General features: G+C 42.2%; 2 long non-coding RNA genes across 2 annotated transcripts; one reads left to right on the forward strand and one right to left on the reverse strand.

Moving 5' to 3' along the window:
* Positions 1-5,636: 5,636 nt before the first annotated feature.
* LOC144371608 (uncharacterized) lies at positions 5,637-17,763 on the forward strand. The gene is made up of 3 exons (XR_013431575.1): positions 5,637-6,244; positions 12,311-12,524; positions 17,425-17,763. It is a non-coding gene; the product is annotated as an uncharacterized LOC144371608 (long non-coding RNA).
* On the reverse strand, positions 13,215-17,116 carry LOC144371607 (uncharacterized). The gene is made up of 2 exons (XR_013431574.1): positions 15,113-17,116; positions 13,215-13,594 (listed from the first exon to the last, which is right to left on the reverse strand). It is a non-coding gene; the product is annotated as an uncharacterized LOC144371607 (long non-coding RNA).

Below are 17,763 nucleotides of genomic sequence, written 5' to 3' on the forward strand. Positions count from 1 at the left end.
GCTAAAAATTGAGGCCAAGGACTTGTACATGCTATACATATACTCTTCCATTGAGGTATGCCTCCAGCCCACAGGTTTTGGTTTTGGGGATTTGATTTTTTTATTGAGGGGGGGTGGTGAGTACTGGAGATTAAACCCAGGGATGCTTTGCCACTTAGCTACACCCCCAGCTCTTTTTTTAAATTTTGAGACAGGGTCTGCTTAAGTTTTTTAGGGCATCACTAAGTTGCTGAGGCTGGTCTTGAACTTAAAATCTTCCTGCCTCAGCCTCCCAAGTCACTTGGATTGCAGGCATGTACCACTGCATCTGACCATCCCACAGTTTTATTTTTGAACCACAATTGTGTACACCCATGGGCAGAATTAGAGAAAAACTCTTGTCTTATTCAAAAACCTGAGGACTACAAGTGCTGGGAGTAACCTGATACTTGGTTTGAGGTAAAACACAAATATTTCCCTTTTATAATGTTGTTGATTGAGTTATTAGCCTTTTTGCTGATTAGCTCTTGATATTGACCCTGTGTGTGTGTGTGTGTGTGTGTATTAAAATGATTCAATGCTTCCTATATTGGTAAATTTGGTGTTTTCTAAATACTATTGGACTAAATTATATTTAGAAATCAGCAGGATTGATTACTGGTATTTGGATTTTGCTTTATCTACATATATGTTTCCAGCAGAAATACAAATTTGAGGAATTGAGATGCCCTAAGCAACTCAGTGTTAATTTCTTTGTTGTATTTGTAACAATTCCAGATTAGTTTGCTTAAAAGCAGAATTCTTCCTCCAGAAAAATACATAATCCCCCTTTTTCAACAGTTAACAAATCTAGTCCCCTCCTATTTTGGAGTGACTGCTGCCAATTAATCTATCAGGTTTTGAAGGGTAATTACACTTTTTGCTATTTTATCTAAGTTATTGAACAGATTTTTAGATAAACTCTGAAAATAGGAGAGGGAGGTGTTTAGACCCTCCCCTTGTTACTGTCTAAGGGTGCTGGGTTTATTGTTTCTGTTCAGCAAAGATTTGAAGAACAAGGCACAGATCTAGTAAGCAAGCAGCAGGTTTATTGCAAAAGTGACATAGACAGACTTCTCCAAAGAGAAGGGGTCCCATTGCTGGGAATTCAGTGGAGGAGTTTTGGGCTGTTCTTTTTATGGTCTCTGGAATTTCCTCCTTCCCTTATCTCCTCCCCTGTCCATGCTAGCTAGCTTCACTATCATAAATTGGAGCGCCCTGTGTCCATGCATGTGTTTTCATTTTTCTATTGGAGCATAAGTACAGAAGTGTATGTTTGATTGGGTCCCCTGCTTGTGTTCATGAGCACTTTCATCAAGCAGGAAGTTGACCTCATCAGAAGACCTCTCCATGCTCCTTTGTTCTGGCCCTGTTCTAACTTCCTCACTCGCCATCTTGCCCTGACTGCCTAAGCCCTTCCACATCTCCTTCACCCTTTTCCCAATTCTAGTGGCTATTCCCAGTCCTACTGTGAGAAGAATTAGTTGTATAGCCTATTTTGCTCTAATACATGTTATTAAAGGTATGATTACAGATTGAATGTGAGGGGCTATATCTCATATTTGGAACTAGATACAGCAGTGCACACGTTTCCATCCAGTTGGCTGGTAGATACAAGTAAGAATTGGTTCCACATAGGAAGAATATTTCTGGTGTCTCCATACAGAAGGTAAGTTTGATTGAAAATGCGAGTTAGTTTTTTATTTTCAGATTCCCATGTGGATAAAGTTCTGGCCAACACAGCCTCTGTCAGAAGTTGGAAGGGGCCATAGAACTGGTCTGGGGTTACCCCTAGGGTTTTATTTTCCAAATGTAAGAAATATCTTTTTACATCAATGAGAATCCTTTCAGTTGAACTTTTATAACTGAGTGGAGCAGATTTCCCAAGGAAAGATGTCTGTGCAAGCAGAGGATCTGTTTGGAAAATAGCCTGAGTTTTTATTTAATAAGGTATCCTTTTTCAAGAATGGTTTCCATGACAAACATACTAGTTTTCTAAAGGAGGCTGCTTGGGTCACCATGGAATTAAAGTAGACTCTCTGTAATTTTTAAGGAGTGGTGGCAAAGGTGTGTTTTTTAAAAATTTTCCCAAGTTATACCTAGGATTCTGTTCCCTCTGGATTCAGAAGGGTACCTGGAACTTGAATCTCATTTGAGTTGTAATATATTACCCCATATTAGCAGGTGAGATGAGGTCTTAATAAGGTTCTATTGATAAGACTGGAATTTAACTGTTCTTTCAGTTATTGTGTTTTTGGTCATCTTTTTAATTTGGAAGTTGTACAAATCATCTAAAATCATTAGCCAGAATCAATGCAGTGTGATATTTCAGGTGGAGAGTCATTTTGCTGGTAGTCCATAGCTGGGCATGGACTGGGATATTGGTGTTTTCTGTAGAGCTGGAAGATGGGCATATCTAACAGTCCTTAGCCAACCGGGAATTCGATTGGTTTAGAAGACAGTGGGTAAGGTTTGAAGTTCTGAACAGATATGTTGGATGCAAAGATTCTCCCAGAGGCTGGCCTGAGCCAAATTATGATCATAAGGTAAAGACCACTGCTAGAGTCAGGATGAGAAATGGGGAAAGGCAGAATGAGACTTTTAATAAGATAAGAGTCATCTGAAAAAGTAACCTCATGTTAATAAGACAATAAAGTGTCCTATCCTTGAGAGTGTAGTCTTTAAGAATAGTAGAACCCCAAACACAGTGAATCCACAGAGAAAGATAATTCCTAAAACTGGAGCCCACAGCAGGTGGGATAGAGGATCAGAAAGCACTTTTTTATCTGTTTTGTGGCTGCTTCTTTAAAAAGAACTTGAGGTCTTCAGCTGACTTGCTGATCCAGTTCTCCTTGAGCAGGGTGTGATGGCCAGATAGTGTTCTCTTTTTCCACAACAGATGAATCCAGCTGTTGATCTTTGTTGCTTTTACAGCTATCGGGGTAGCCAGAATTACTTGATAGTAACCTTTCCCTTTTGGCCTCAATTGATTCTCAGAATCCTTCCTTCCAGGTTTTTATTAGTGCCTGTTCTCTGGTTTTACTTATAGGGCCACTCCATCCTTAGGAGTTGGAAGGATTTGGTTTCCTAGAGTTTCCTAGAATAGCTAGTTGGAATTTGCCCACATTAGTTAGGTACTAAATGAGTTAGGTAGTTTCAGGATTTGATGTAAATTCTTCTGACAGAAAGTGTTGCCCATATAGCATTTCATAAGGGCTGAAATTTAGCTTGGTTCTAGGTGAATTTTGAATTCTCATGAGTGCAATGGGACTCCCATATTTCACAAGTATCCTGTGAGAATTTACTTTGGACCCACTTTAAGTTCTGGTTAGTTCTTTCTACCTTCTCTGATGATTAGGATCTCTTAGCAAAACGTAGGTACTCTTTAATTCCCAGGGCAACACAGACCAGTGGCTTGTTTCTCAAAGAACCTTGATGGGGTGGCCCCTGGGTGGCCAGGATGTCTGTGAGTGGTGGTGGCTACAGCCCTCCTGGTAACAGAGGCACACACATTTTGGGGGGACAACATCCTGACGTCTTCACCCCACAACGGGTAAAAACTACCTTAGAAATAAAGGGCCGTTGATGGATGACAGGAAAGAAACTGACAAAATATCAGGCAGTTCTCTTGGATAACCCTGAAGTCAGTATCAGATCATGTAATACATTCAATCCAGCCTCCTTAATGCCCATGGACCTCCTGGTGGAGTGTTCATGTGAGGAAATGATCTCCAAACCTATGCCAGCCACCCAGACCTGCCTGACCTGCCTAACCTGGAGGAGGAAGGGTTCACAGACAGTAGCAGTTTTGTCTACAATAGTCAAAGGAAGACTGGGTATGCAGTAGTTAGCCTAGAAAAAATAATAGAGATTTACTCCTTGCACATTGGGACCTCTGCTCAAAAGACTGAGCTAATTGTTCTAACTAGAGCCCTAATGAAAGGACAAAGTAAAGAGCTCAATGTGGGCACAGACTCCAAATACATGTTTTTGGTGTTACTTGTCACACAACTATTTGGAAAGAAAGAGGCCTCTTGATAGTTTGACAGTCCCCCATTAACCATAAGAAACAGATCTTATAGCTGTTGGAAGCTGTGACTCCCTTCAAAAGAGTGGCTGTCCTACACTGCTGGGACATCAAAAGGAACATGTCATAGGAGTCCCTGGGCAACAGAAGAGCTGATCAAATAGCCAAGGAAGCAATCATAGTGTTGTTGGACAGATGAGACTGGACACTGAGGATAAGCAGGAAGCAGGTTTTTGGCTGCAGCCAGGTTCAGAAGGGGAGCTTTTGCCACTGTCCATCAATCCCTCTGAAACCTGAGTTTAGGAGGTTTCAGAACTTTATACCCAGTGTATAGGGGAGGGACTCACGAACTCACAATCTGCAGAAGTCCACACAAAAGCAGCTTTTTCCAGAACAGTGGAACCCAGGCCTAGATACAAAATCAAGGACACTGTCTGCAAGAATCAGCGCCCAAGGCAGGAACAGTTATAGTCCCCTTCTCTCCCTCCAGCTAGCTTTGCAGGACCTGACTATTGTCTATTGAAATGCAAATGCCTCTGTGAAGGCCTTGGGTTGCTTTCTTAACATGCTCTGCTGCTTCAAGCTTAAGTATACCCCCGTCTGAAAATACTTTTACACAAAGTTTGCTGAGAGTCTTAAGAACAATTATGGTGGGAAGTTAAATTGAGATTTTCTGGAGAAGGGGGTGCCACTAAAATAGTAGGAGGTCCAACCCAGGCTATGGCTCCCTGCAAGCTGCTTCAGAAATTCTCTCCCTTTCCAATGGGGTGAAGTGTGCTGTCAAGATAAACTGAATGTCTTTCCAGGCCAAATCAAGAGTCATGGTTAAGATTCAAAATGATCAGCAAATTTTTCTGGGTCCTCTGAGTATTTACTTAGTCTTTCCATACACTGATGAATATCTGTAACAGAAAAGGGGACTTGTACCCTCACAGTCCCCTCTGCCCCAGCCACCTCCCTGAGTGGTGACATGAAGGCAGCAGCGTCATAAAGACCTTCATGGGTCCTGCTTTGGATATGCTGAGGGATTAGTAGCTTTGGAGAAGGGGGTGGCCTGTGGGGATCCTTCCTGGAAGGATCATATGGAGGAGGCTGCTTTAGATATTTGCCAGGAGACACAAAAAGGTGGTTTAACAATGGTCAAGGTATCTGAATTTAGGGAAGTTGCCTTAGAGGCCCCTTGTGAGATCTTGTTTTTGCACAGGAGCAGGTTTTGGTATAGGGCCACGAAGGCTTTGATGTAGAGGAGTTCTGACCATTTGCTTTATCTCCTGCAAGAGAAGTCTAATTGCAGAGTGATACTATTTTTTCCATATTTTTATTGGTGCATTGTAGTTTCTGATGGAATTTGTTGTTACATATTTGCATATGCTAGTTGGAATTTGGCCAATATCACTCCCAACACTTCCTCCCTCCCTCCCTGCCTCCCACCACTTGGTTCCTTTTCTCTACTGATATCCCTTTGATTTTCATGGGACACCCTCCACCTCTGGCCACTTTCTTTTTCTTTTTCCTTTCTAGCTTCTGTATATGAGAGAAAACATACAACCCTAGACCTTCCAAGTTTGACTTACTTCACTTAACATGATGGTCTCTGGTTCCATCCATTTTCTGCAGAATGATATCATAATTTTGGCTACCATTTGGAGGCCACTATTCTGAATCTCTTAGCTCATATTTGAGTCAATATTGGAGTCAAATAGTATTGCAATAGAAAATGAGTCAGTTTTTTTGTTTGTTTTCTGGGTTGTTCTTTTTTTTTTTTAGATTGTCAGGGTGAAAGTGATGGAGGATACATTTGAATGGGCAGTCTTTTAGAAGAGAAGTGGTCTGTCCCATATTTGCTATTGTGTAAGAGAGGAGAGATTTAGGTCCTGTAACCACTGCCCTGAATTCAGTCTGAGGCATCTCTTTTGGGAATTAGGGACTTTGAGCTTGGGTTATTTCCAAGGCATCACCACAGAAATCCCACAATTACTGTTGAAGCCAGATTCCTCTGGTCCTTATATTGGATGTGTACCACTTCCTTTGAATTGTTATGGCTGGAAAGATGAGTGTCCTGTAAACCAATTTTATTTTTTATTTTTGAGACAGGGTCGCACTAAATTTCTGAAGCTGGCCTTGAATTTGTGATCCTCCTGCCTCATCCTCCTGAATGGCTGGGAATACAGATGTACCCCTGGTGGAGTTTTGTTCTTTGTGAGTACTTTCTGTCATATAAAATATGTGAAATAAATTTGTATGCTTTTCACCAGCTTATCTGTGTTACATCAATTTAATTGTCAAGCTCAGCTGAAAAACTGTAAGAAGGTAGAGGTGAAAGGTTGCCTTCCCTATAGGATCCCAGAGAAAAAGGAGAAGGCAGGGTCTCCAGGTGACGTGGAAATTCCCATTGTTCCCTCTTCTATCCTCCTCCTTGAATTTTCCTATTGCAGGGAGTCTTTCTGCCACTAGCAGAGAGTTCTTTCTCTCACCTTCCACCTTCCATGCCTTTACATCTTCTCCTCCTTACATCTCATATAAGCCTGCTATGCTTCTCCCCCTGCAACAGGTTCTTAGCACCCTTCTTTGGCTCCTTTCTCCAATAATTCTCTGCAGAACAGTTTATTATTAGTAGTAGTAGTAGTACTAATAGTAGAAGTAGTAGTAGTACATTATAATAATCCAGAGTAGTGACATTTGTTGTTATGTGTTTGCACATGCACATAACATAATTTGATCAATTTCATTTCTCAATGTCTCTTCTTTTCCTCTCCTCATCCCTGGGAAATTGTCTTTAATGATTTGAGGGGTGCAAAGGAAAACTTGAGAACTTAGGCAACATGACTGTGTCCATCTTTCAAGAGGAATGGGAATAAAGATTCTAAGATCAAGCAATCAATTCTTAGATTCCTGTGGAACCATCAAGCAAAACCATGCTGTTTTTCTAGTTCCAGAGACTGAGTGGATAAATGACTGATTCCAAGGTTGAGGCAGGGATTATTCAAAATGAGCCTCTTGTACACATGTGCCCATGTATGTGTAGGCGCGCTCGTGCGCGCACAAATACACACAAACACACACACACACATATGCAAGCAATGATAGATGTATGTCAAAGAACATAGGAACCCACTGAAAACCAAAACTAGCCATAAGCTGGATTATTTGCTTATGGGCATCAGTAAGTTTCATATTACCCCTTCATCCAGTTTAGGTTGATTTTGTATGATTTGCAAAGGAGTCTCAACTAATCATAAACTACCCCTGGTCAGGGACATTCCAAAAAATTTGTAGACTTAGAGTGTGGTGCTGGATAATTAATATTTCCCTGCCCTTGAATGGAAGTTATGTACTTTTTGTTAGAGAAACAGCTATAAACAAACTGTACAGCTCACCCTAACAATTGGTGCTGTGACAGGATGCATCGATCTTGACCATCACCAGCAGGGGGCGCTGGTCTCTTGCTAGGACTTGCTCCCATTATCACAAAATTGTGGAATATAAGTGGTTCCAATTCAGTCCTCAGCACTACCCTCCATTTCATTCCATTCCCTCCCCTCCCTCCACTCCATTGATCCCTCTTCACTCCATTTGCAGTTTACTTTTTTTTTTTAATTAGAGCATTGTGGATACACCTGCTGCCAGTGCTCACTATACCACTTCCATGCATGCACATATGAAAATTTGATCAGATTCATTCCACTCTTCTTCCCTTTTCCCACCCCTTCTTCATTCTCCTCAATCTTTTTTGTCTATTTTACTTATCTTTCCTCTATTTTGATGAAATTCCCTCTCCTTTTTTTTCTTTGCTCTCTCTTTTCTTTTTGTACTTTCTCCCTTATTTGAATTAGCTTCCACATATCAGAGAAAAGATTTGACCTTTGCTTTTGGGGTCTGGCTTATTTCACTTAACATGATAGTCATCATTTCCATCCATTTACTTGCAAATATCATAATTTCATTCTTCTTTATGACTGAGTAATACTCCATTGGGTGTATATGCCACATTTCCTTTTATTTTTTTGGTACCAGTGATTAAACCCAGGGAACCCAAGGGTGCATAACCACTGAACAACATCCCCACCCATTTTTATGTTTTATTTTGAGACAGGGTCTCACTAAGTTGCTTAGGAGCCCACTAAGGCAGGAGGATCACAAGTTCCTCCTGCATCAGTCTCTTGAACCACTGGGATTACAAACATGTGCCATCACTCCCAGCTACCACGTTTTCTTCATTCATCTGTTGAAAGGCACCTAGGTTGGTTCCAAAGTTTGGCTATTGTAAATTGTGCTGCAATAAACATTGATGTGACTGCATTACCAAGGAGTGGGATACCTGGGTCATATGGCGGTTCTATTCCTAGTTTTCTGAGGAATCTCCATACTGCTTCCCAGAGTGGTTGCACTAATTTGCAGTCCCACCAACAATATATGACTATACCTTTTCCCCCACATCCTTACCAACATTTATTACTATTTGTATTCTTGATAATTGCTATTCTGACTGGAGTGAAACAAAATCTCAATGTAGTTTTGATTTCCATTTTCCTAATTGTTATAGATGTTGAGCATTTTTTTCATATATTTCTTGGCCATATATTTCTTTTTTTGAGAAGTGTCAATTTAGTTCTTTTGCCCATTTATGAATTGGATTGTTTTTCCGGTATAAAGTTTCTTGAATTTTTGTATGTTCTGGATATTAATACCGTAACTGAAGAGCAGGTGGCAAAGACCTTCTTCATCCTGTGGGCTCTCTCTTCAAGCTTTTGTTTCCTTTGTCATGAAGAAGCTTTTTAATTTAATGCCAGCCCACTTATTGATTTTTATTTTATTTCTTGCACTTTAGCAATCTTGTTAAGGAAGTCAGTACCTTTGCCAACAAATTGGGGAGTTGGGCCTACATTTTCTTCTAGTAGGTGCAGGGTTTCAGGTCTGACTCCTAGGTCTTTGATCTACTTTGAGTTGACTTTTGTGCAGGGTGAGAGATAGGGGTTAAATTTCATTCTGCATTTATTAAAAAGGCTATCTTTTTTCCAACATATGTTTTTTGACACCTTTGCCTATGACCAGACAACTGTATTTATGTAGGTTTGTCTCTGTATCTTCTATTCTATTGGTCTTCATGCCTATTTTTGTGCCAGTACCATGCCAGGTTTTTGTTTGTTGTTATTGTTTTGTTTTGTTTTTACCATAGCTCTATAGTATAATTTGAGGTCTGATATTGTGATGCCTTCTGCTTCACTTTTTTTGCTAAGGATTGCTTTGGCTACTCTGGATCTCTTATTTTTTCAGATGAATTTTGTGACTGCTTTTTCTATTTCTATGAAGAATGTTATTAGAATATTGTTTTTTGTTTTGTTTGGGGGCTGGGACTGAACCCAGGAGTACTTAACCACTGAACCACATCCCCAGCCCTTATTGTATTTTATTTAGAGATAGGGTCTCACTTAGTTGCTTCGGCTTCACAAGTTATTGAGGCTGGCTTTGAAGTTGTGATCCTCTTGCCTCAGACTCCCAAGTTGCTAGGATTACAGGCATGTGCCACCATGCCTGGTCATCAATAGAATTTTAATGGGAATTACGTTGGCAGTATGGCCGTATTGACAATATTAATTCTGCCTATCCAAGAACATGGGAGATCTTTCCACCTTTTAAAGTCCTATTTAGGGGCTGGGGATGTGGCTCAAGCGGTAGCGCTCTCGCCTGGCATGCGTGTGGCCCGGGTTCGATCCTTAGCACCACACACAAACAAAGATGTTGTGTCTGCCGAAAACTAAAAAATAATATTAAAAAAATTCTCTCTCTCTCTCTCTTTCCTCTCTCTCTCTTTAAAACATAAAAATAAAAATAAATAAATAAAGTCCTATTTAGTTTCTTTCTTTAATGTTCTATGTTTTTCATTGTAGAGGTCCTTCACCTCTCTTGTTAGATTGATTCCCAAGTATTTTTAAAGGCTATTGTGAATGGGATAGTTTTCCAAATTTCTCTTTCAGGATATTCATCATTGGAGTATAGGAATGTGATTAATTTATAAGTGTTGGTCTAATATTTTGCTACTTTGCTAAATACATTTATGGGTCTAGAAGTCTTCTGGAGGAGTTTTTTGGGCTTCTAAATATAAGATCATGTCATCTGTAGCTATTCTTCTGAGGTTTTGCTGTTTTGTGTTGTATCAAGTGATCCTAATGAGCCTCTCTGATAGATTTAGTGGATATAGGTTGGCAGTTTCCACACTCACTTCATGTTCAGGGACAGGAATATTGGATTGGGACCCATAAGTGGCCCTAGGGCATGTGTCTTGGCATGAATTGTCTGTAACTTAAGATGAAGTTTTTGTTAGGGAGAACTCAACCTAGGCAAGGCCATTTTGAAACATTTTTCATTGTAGAATAACTCTCACCCCACAGTCACTCTGACCCACACTGACCCAAACCCCAAACAATACTCCATCATTACACAAAGAAAGAGAATTATTATCTGGGACTGATACCCTGAGAAACACCTTGTTCTGACATGGAACAGTGACTACCACAAAGAATGAAAGTAATGACCACAAGGACCCTTCCCAGACAGCGCACTAGCAATGTCCTAACTGCAAAAATTCCCCCACTCCCTCACTCCCCTATAACTTCCCTAGGCTGTAAGTGGAAGATAGTTCTAATCTCCATTGGGACCTATATTACTGATGAGCTGCCCCCCCCCTCTCTTTCTTTCCTGCAGTCTTTTTTTTTTTTTTAACAGTTTTGATTCATACTAGGTTCAGTGGAAAAATGATTCCCTGTGACCACTATGAAGCTGCATGCTAGGATGGAGTGAGGTTCATAGTAACAACCTACATGTCACTGCTGCCATTTGTTTACCTAGTCCCACACCCATAATAGCATTCCAGATAATCTGTGGGAAGAGGAACACATATGGGGGACACTATGCTAACTAGTGGCATGAGGGGGGACAAGTTAATTTTTGAAGAACCATATGGTTTCTGTGGTAACTGCTTTGTCATTGTGGTGCCAAATCAGCAATGGACATCAAGAAAATGAATGATGTGGTCATGTTATAGCAAAATTGATTTACAAAATGAGCAGGAGGAATAGGTAGTAACAAGCAATGTGTACTAGGGTTTTTTATAATAAGCAAAAATACTGTAAAATGGTCAGTGGTGATGGAGACACAGTGCTGTAGCTATATTAAATATTATTGCAATGTACACCCTAAAATGGTGAATTACATGTTGTATTAATTAGGTCACAATAATCTCTTTAAAACAAACCAGATTCAGGCATGATGGCACAACCCTATAATCCTGGTGACTAGGGAGGCTGAGGCAAGGAGATCCCAAGTTCAAGGCCAGTGTTAGCAAATTAGTGAGATCTTGTCTCTAAAAAATAAAAAGGGCTGGGGATATAGCTAAGTGATGGAGGTTCCCTGGGGTTGGGTGGGTGTGGGGGAGAGCAGGGAACAGGCCAGATTTGGACCATAGTTAATAGTTTAATAGTTTGCCAACCTCTGCTCAATATCATTATTTTTCTTTTTTCCATGGTTGCATCCCTATCAGCCCATCTAGACCCATCTCTAGCATGCTATTTGGAAGCTCTGGAACTTCAAAAAATTGTGGTGACATCTGTTCATATCTTCATGTTATTTTTGTTCCATTTGCTGAAAACACATATTTAACCCAACCTGCAACTTCCTGCTTCCCGAGTCCTCTAGGGAAACCAGGATGCTTCCCTGATGAGGGTGAGATGATGGGGACTTGCCTCCCAAATTATAGCAAACAGCCTTAAAATTAACATATCTCTGAGGCAAAAGGTTTAAAGGGCAGCTGTGCTGGGCCTGCCTATGAAAGCAAGTGCATTCTGGGCTGTGCCATTTACAAAGGTGAAGGGAACATATCCACCCCCACAACTGATGCTCCCCAGAGGCTAAATAATTCCCTCTGTCCAGAGAGAATATGAAATCAGGGCTGTGACTGATTCACAACCAGACTGGGCTGACCAAATCCACTGTTGCTCTCAGGGAACATGCTTCCATGTTGGTCAAAATGGAGACTCCAGTAGGAGGTGGCAGAATCCACAGTCCATGTATCTCCCACTTCAGACTTCTCTGTGATTCCCACAGGGTATGGGGCTGCTTTGGAAGGAGGACTTTCCCAGAGACCTGCAGCTACAACAGTTCCCAATGCCCCTTTCTCTCCCAGGAGCTGCTCCATGGATCAGAATGCTTAGAAGCAGTGACAGTAGCCAAACTCCATTAGGACTTGGGATTCTGTCTTTTGTGTTACAGGCTGTAATCCCAGCAGTTGTCACAAGGGAAGCACCACTGTTTGTGAATGAGGAAAACTTGAAGTGTGGAGGAAGGCTACGGCTCCATGCACAGAGACTGTGAAACTAGCCACTAGATGTGGAGGAGTTGCACAAAAAGCCCTGAGGTCCCACTGAGCTGAGAACAGACTTCCACCAGAAGCTTCTGCTGTGGTAGCGTGGAACCCTTTACATGTGTAAGCCCTGCTCCAATGCTTTTTATTGCCTTTATCACCATCCAGCACTCACCTCTGACCTGCTTGCTTCTTTCCCTCAATGGAATCATGCTACAATGTCTCCCTGTTGCAACATGATGCTCACTATGATAAATTTTCTTTGCACTTGGATGACCATGGAGTATAGGGGGCTGGCTATCTCCTCCTCCTCTGATGTGTCACTCTAGCATCCCTGATCTTCCTTTAGCTTTAGTGCTTCCTCCTCGCTCTCCCCACAGCCAAGCGTTGCTGGAGCAGAGCAATCAGTGCTCATGGGTAAGGAAAGGGAGATTCCATGCATTGGGAGAGTAGAAGAGGAAGGAAAGACTTAGCAATGAATTAGAAATGAAAGTCCAGGCATTTATCCACCAGTTTGTCTCATGTCCAATCCCTGGCTCATTCTCATCAGGGCAAGCCATTAGGTTTTACATGGGATTATTTTAAATGTCTCTCCAAATGATTTGGGACGAGTCTTCAATATTGAGTGTCCAAGTCCTATAAAGGTATGCCTTCACATGTATTCAAATTAATGGTAGATAAGATGTGATGGGCAGAATGATGTCACCATTCCTCTCAGTCTGAAAGCCCCTGCATGGAGTGTTGAGATGGTTGGGATCCCCTGTACACTGTAACCCAAGGCGACTATGACAAACAACATACACGAAACCAAAAGGAGTTAAGCACAAATTAATTATTGGATCAAACATGGGTAAGGTTTGTTGTAATTTTTTCCAAATATACAGTTCCAAATAAAGATGAATAGGGGAGTCCCATGACAAAATGACACTTTGGCAAAGGCCACTCCACTGTGGGGTAGCTCATGTGAGCATCCACACCCACTTGGACAGGTCTACATCATATCTGGGCCTCCCCAGTTGTCTATTGATTAAATAGGTCAGTATGTTGTTGGAGGCCCCACGGGGTTTGAACTGTGGATCTGTCTTCTCCACCATGTTCGGGTCAGGTGGGGTGGAAGTATCCATGGCATTTTCTTTGTCCATGACCGGTGGACTCTACCAATGGCTTCACGAAGACAGCACAACTGATAAAGCCTGAAAAAGATAAACCTCCATGATCAACAGGACCAAAGGTCTTCTCTTCTCACTCTCTTACACACACACACACACACACACACACACACACACACACACACACACACAGAGCGCCATCCAGCAATGGTTGTAAGAGATAGGTTTGGGGCATCCTCTGATTGGCGGTACCAACTTTATCAGTTCTTTCTTTCTGTCATATAAATGGGTCTATACCTAGTGTCTGTTTTCTGTTCCATTGACGCCTTTTCACGACCCATTTCAATGGCTAAATGTGAGAGTTCTCACGAATCTTTCTGACTGCCTGACTGATGGGACCCTTCATGCTGTATGGTAACTGTGAGCTCCCTTGGCCAATTCCGCTTCATTCCAAGTTTGGTGAAGGCAGCAACTTGTCTGACTTGCTCCCTGAATCTGCCAAGGACAGAGTTAAAAAGAAACCACCACAGACATCTCAGGAAGGAAGGGATCTGAGGCCAGGAACTAAGTACTGACAAACCTGTTTCAGGTCTGGAAGGGCAAAAAGCCAGGGCTAGGACAACAGTGAGGAATCAGGAGAGGGCAGGTAGCCCTCGCAAGGCCAGGTCTGCCCTGAGAGCTCAGAACTGGCCACCAACAGAGCAGACAGAGTCCAAAACAGCTCAAAACACGTCTCCCACCAGCCTGCACTCCACTGCCAGCCCCACTGCCACAGAGAGCTGCCCATGACTCACCCCCAGAAGCCTAGAGCAGTACTTGGCTTGAATGTGACAAAGTACCAAGGCCAGAAGTAGGTGCCCAAGGTGTTCTCAGTGTTTGGTTTTTAGAAGAGATGAAAGGGTTCATCCCTGGTGACCCAGAGCTGAGATGGGAGGTGAGAATGTGCTATCCACAGCCTGGGCCCCTACCCACTTCCCTCTGGAGAGTCTATCAGTTGGAAGGAACAGCTGTCCCCTGCCCTCTCCCCAGTACCCAGCAGGGTTGGGAGTCACCACATAGATGATGTGGGTGGTGGCCCAAAAGATGCCATTGTATCCAGTTATGTCAGGATGTCTTACCTGTCAGACCACCGTGGTTTCTCTGGAAGAGAGTTATTGAGGACGAGATAAGATAAGGATAAGGAGTGAGAGGCAGCTGTGATGCGGAGCAGAGCGAGAGGCAACCAGGATAAGTAGTGAGAGGCCACTGTCTCTGTCTCCGTGGTTCACTCAGGTTCTCTGAGTCCCAGAACCTTATTGGTTAAGCCTCATGAAAGTCTTCGTGAGGCACAATGGGCCTTGGAACCTTGGAACCACAGAAGTTGGTGGGATCTACATACTGGCCTCCCCTGCCCCTGAGCTCTTCCTGGTTCAGTGATGACTAGGTGCGTGGAAGGGGCCATGAAAGCAGGCAGACACTCTCTGGATATGGGAACATCTGCATTAGCTATTCCCTTGGTAGAACCTGTGTTTCCTCATCCTCAGAACTTTTCCCTGGCTTGTGCCAAATCTTCCCAACAGACCTTCTGAGAACAGGTCTGTGTCCAAAATCTTCCCAACAGACCTGTGTGCCTCACCACATCCATGACATCTCAACAGGGCCCCTGGGCAATGCTCAGTTGTTCAGTCTTCTGTTTCAATCAGGAGCTTAGTTCCTGGTGGAATGCCACAGTTGTCAACCTCTGGAACAGACTTGGTCATGATTGTGCAGTCACTGCTTTTATAAGACTCCATTCACATCAGTGGGTGTTTAGATGGAGAAACATTGGGTGTTGAGATGAAGAGTCACCCTTCTGAAGCCAAGGTACCTTCCAGGTCTCTGGTGTAGAACAAGTGTACTGTTAGCATTAAGGAATGACACAGGTGGACATCTTCTAGAGGTAGGATGTGGATTCCTGTAGGCTGTCACAGGGCCAAGGGTGAGGACCAGGCTGTGAGCTAAAATGACTCTTCTGGGAATAGGCAGCTTGTCCCCACACAGGTGGCCTCCTCTGTTTCATGCATCACCAAGGGAACTGATGCTTATAAGAGGGACCCAGGTCACACGTTTCTTTCCTTGACTGGCAGGGAAGGCTTCATGGTCCAGGTTTCCTTGTAGTGCACAAAGAAACCCATAAGCCCCCTCTGATAGCTGAGATGGGTGCTTACAACTAATTGGAGAAGAACAACAATTTGGTGTGGGGTATTTGGTTAACAAAGGAAGTGGCAGATTGTCTTTCTCTTTTCAAGGAATCACCTTGCTAGAAAACCAAGGTCATGGCCCAGAAAGTGGGCCAGAGGAGCTTGTCTGATATCACTGAAATGCATTGAAAATGCATAACCTTCTAATAATTACACAATAGAAGAGAAACAAAAATCCTCTGGGCCTTCGGTCAAAAAACGTAATGAAGCATCTATGAATACAATAAGGAAAATACACATGTGACTTTTAAGAGCTTCCTGTTTGGGCACTAAAAGAATAATTAATTTATTTATATAAATGCATTTTTATTGGTTTAGATATACATGACAATAGAGTGCATCTTGAAATATTATTAAGTAGGATCCCAATCTTGTGGATGAACATGATGTGGAGTTACATTGATTGTATACTCATATTAAAATAATATTTTAAATTATCCTTTTGTTCTGTAAAGGAAGACTAATTCTTGAAATGGTGCCCACTCAAAGCAATCACATACTTCAAGATGCTTTTTATTTCCCCAAAAAATATTGTACATCTTTTCTGGGGCACATTATGTAGCCTCAAAGTCAAAGAACTTTTCCAGAGAACTGACATAGCGTTCAGACTAGGTCACTACTGCAGTAGCTTAAAATAATCATTGTACTTTACAAAGTTAGGAGTCTGAGAATAGGAGACAGCTGGGGAGGAATTTGACTCAATGTGAGATAAATCTCTTTGCATAAAAACTGCTTAAAGGGGGGCTGGGGATGTGGCCCAAGCGGTAGTGCGCTCGCCTGGCATGCGTGCGGCCTGGATTCCATCCTCAGCACCACATATACAAACAAAGATGTTGTGTCCACTGAAAGCTAAAAAATTCTCTCTCTCTCTCTTCTCTCTCTCTCTCTCTCTCTCTCTCTCTCTCTCTCTCTCTCTCTCTCTCTCTCTCTCTTTAAAAAAAACTGCTTAAAGGGGTAAATGTCAATTAACTAATGTATCACACAAACAAGAAATTATGGAGTTACTAAGTATGAAATGAACATGTAATGACATGTAACGAAGGTTGAAAGGTTCATTTTTATCCCTGGATCATAGTAATGGTAAAGGTGACATCTGAGCATGCTCTTCCAACTCTACTCTTCCATTTGAATGAAATATTATCGAGGTTTGATGCTTTTATTTTTCTTTGTGGCCTTCTTTAAAGCCTTTCATGGAAATTAAAAGAAAAAAGAAATGGTGCCCACTGTACTCTAAATTAATCTATGAATTTAGTGCAATCCCAACATAAATCACAACAAGAATGTGAATGTGTGTGAACCTGGAAGGCCATGCCCTAGAGTTATTTTGAAGAGAAAATGTGCAGGAATATATGACAGGGGTCTTCTCATACTGAATACCCAAATTCACTGTAAGGATTGGAAATAGAAAGAGCAATTGACAAATGTGTGTCATTGAACCAAAACAAAGATTTCAGAAATAGACTCATGAACAGGTGAAGATCAAACATCCGACATTTTGATTCACTTGTGCCCTTAAAACACACCCTGTGACAGTGAGAGAGAGAGAGAGAGAGAGAGAGAGAGAGAGAGAGAGTGTGTGTGTGTGTGTAGGCATACATGTCTAGAGTTTTCTGGGCCATTTGGGGTTTCTCCTAAAGATAATTCTGGACTCCAGCCATGCTGACAGGTATTCTTTCTTGTGACTTGTTTCTGCAGCCATCTGTGGAGGCCAGTGATCACAGATAAACAGCACTGTGAAGTCAGTTCCAGCACTAGCCCCACAAGACTCAAGAGAAAGGCAGATGAATACCTGAAACTCAACCTGGCCTCTCAATCCCTGCTGAGCGTTTTACTAGGTAGACAACTGGGGAGTTACAGAAGTCATATGCACCTGGCACAGTGGCTGTGGAAACTGACCCAAGCCATACCAGGGTGGAGTTGGCCAACGCCCAAACACCACGTGACTCCCGCACTCAAGTTCCCTGAGGTTGATGAGAAGCCCAGGAAAATGCTGTGGCTAAACAAATCCTTCCCTGACGCAACCATTAAAACAGA

This window comes from Ictidomys tridecemlineatus, chromosome X, assembly GCF_052094955.1.
Source record: "Ictidomys tridecemlineatus isolate mIctTri1 chromosome X, mIctTri1.hap1, whole genome shotgun sequence".
NCBI lineage: Eukaryota > Metazoa > Chordata > Mammalia > Rodentia > Sciuridae > Ictidomys > Ictidomys tridecemlineatus.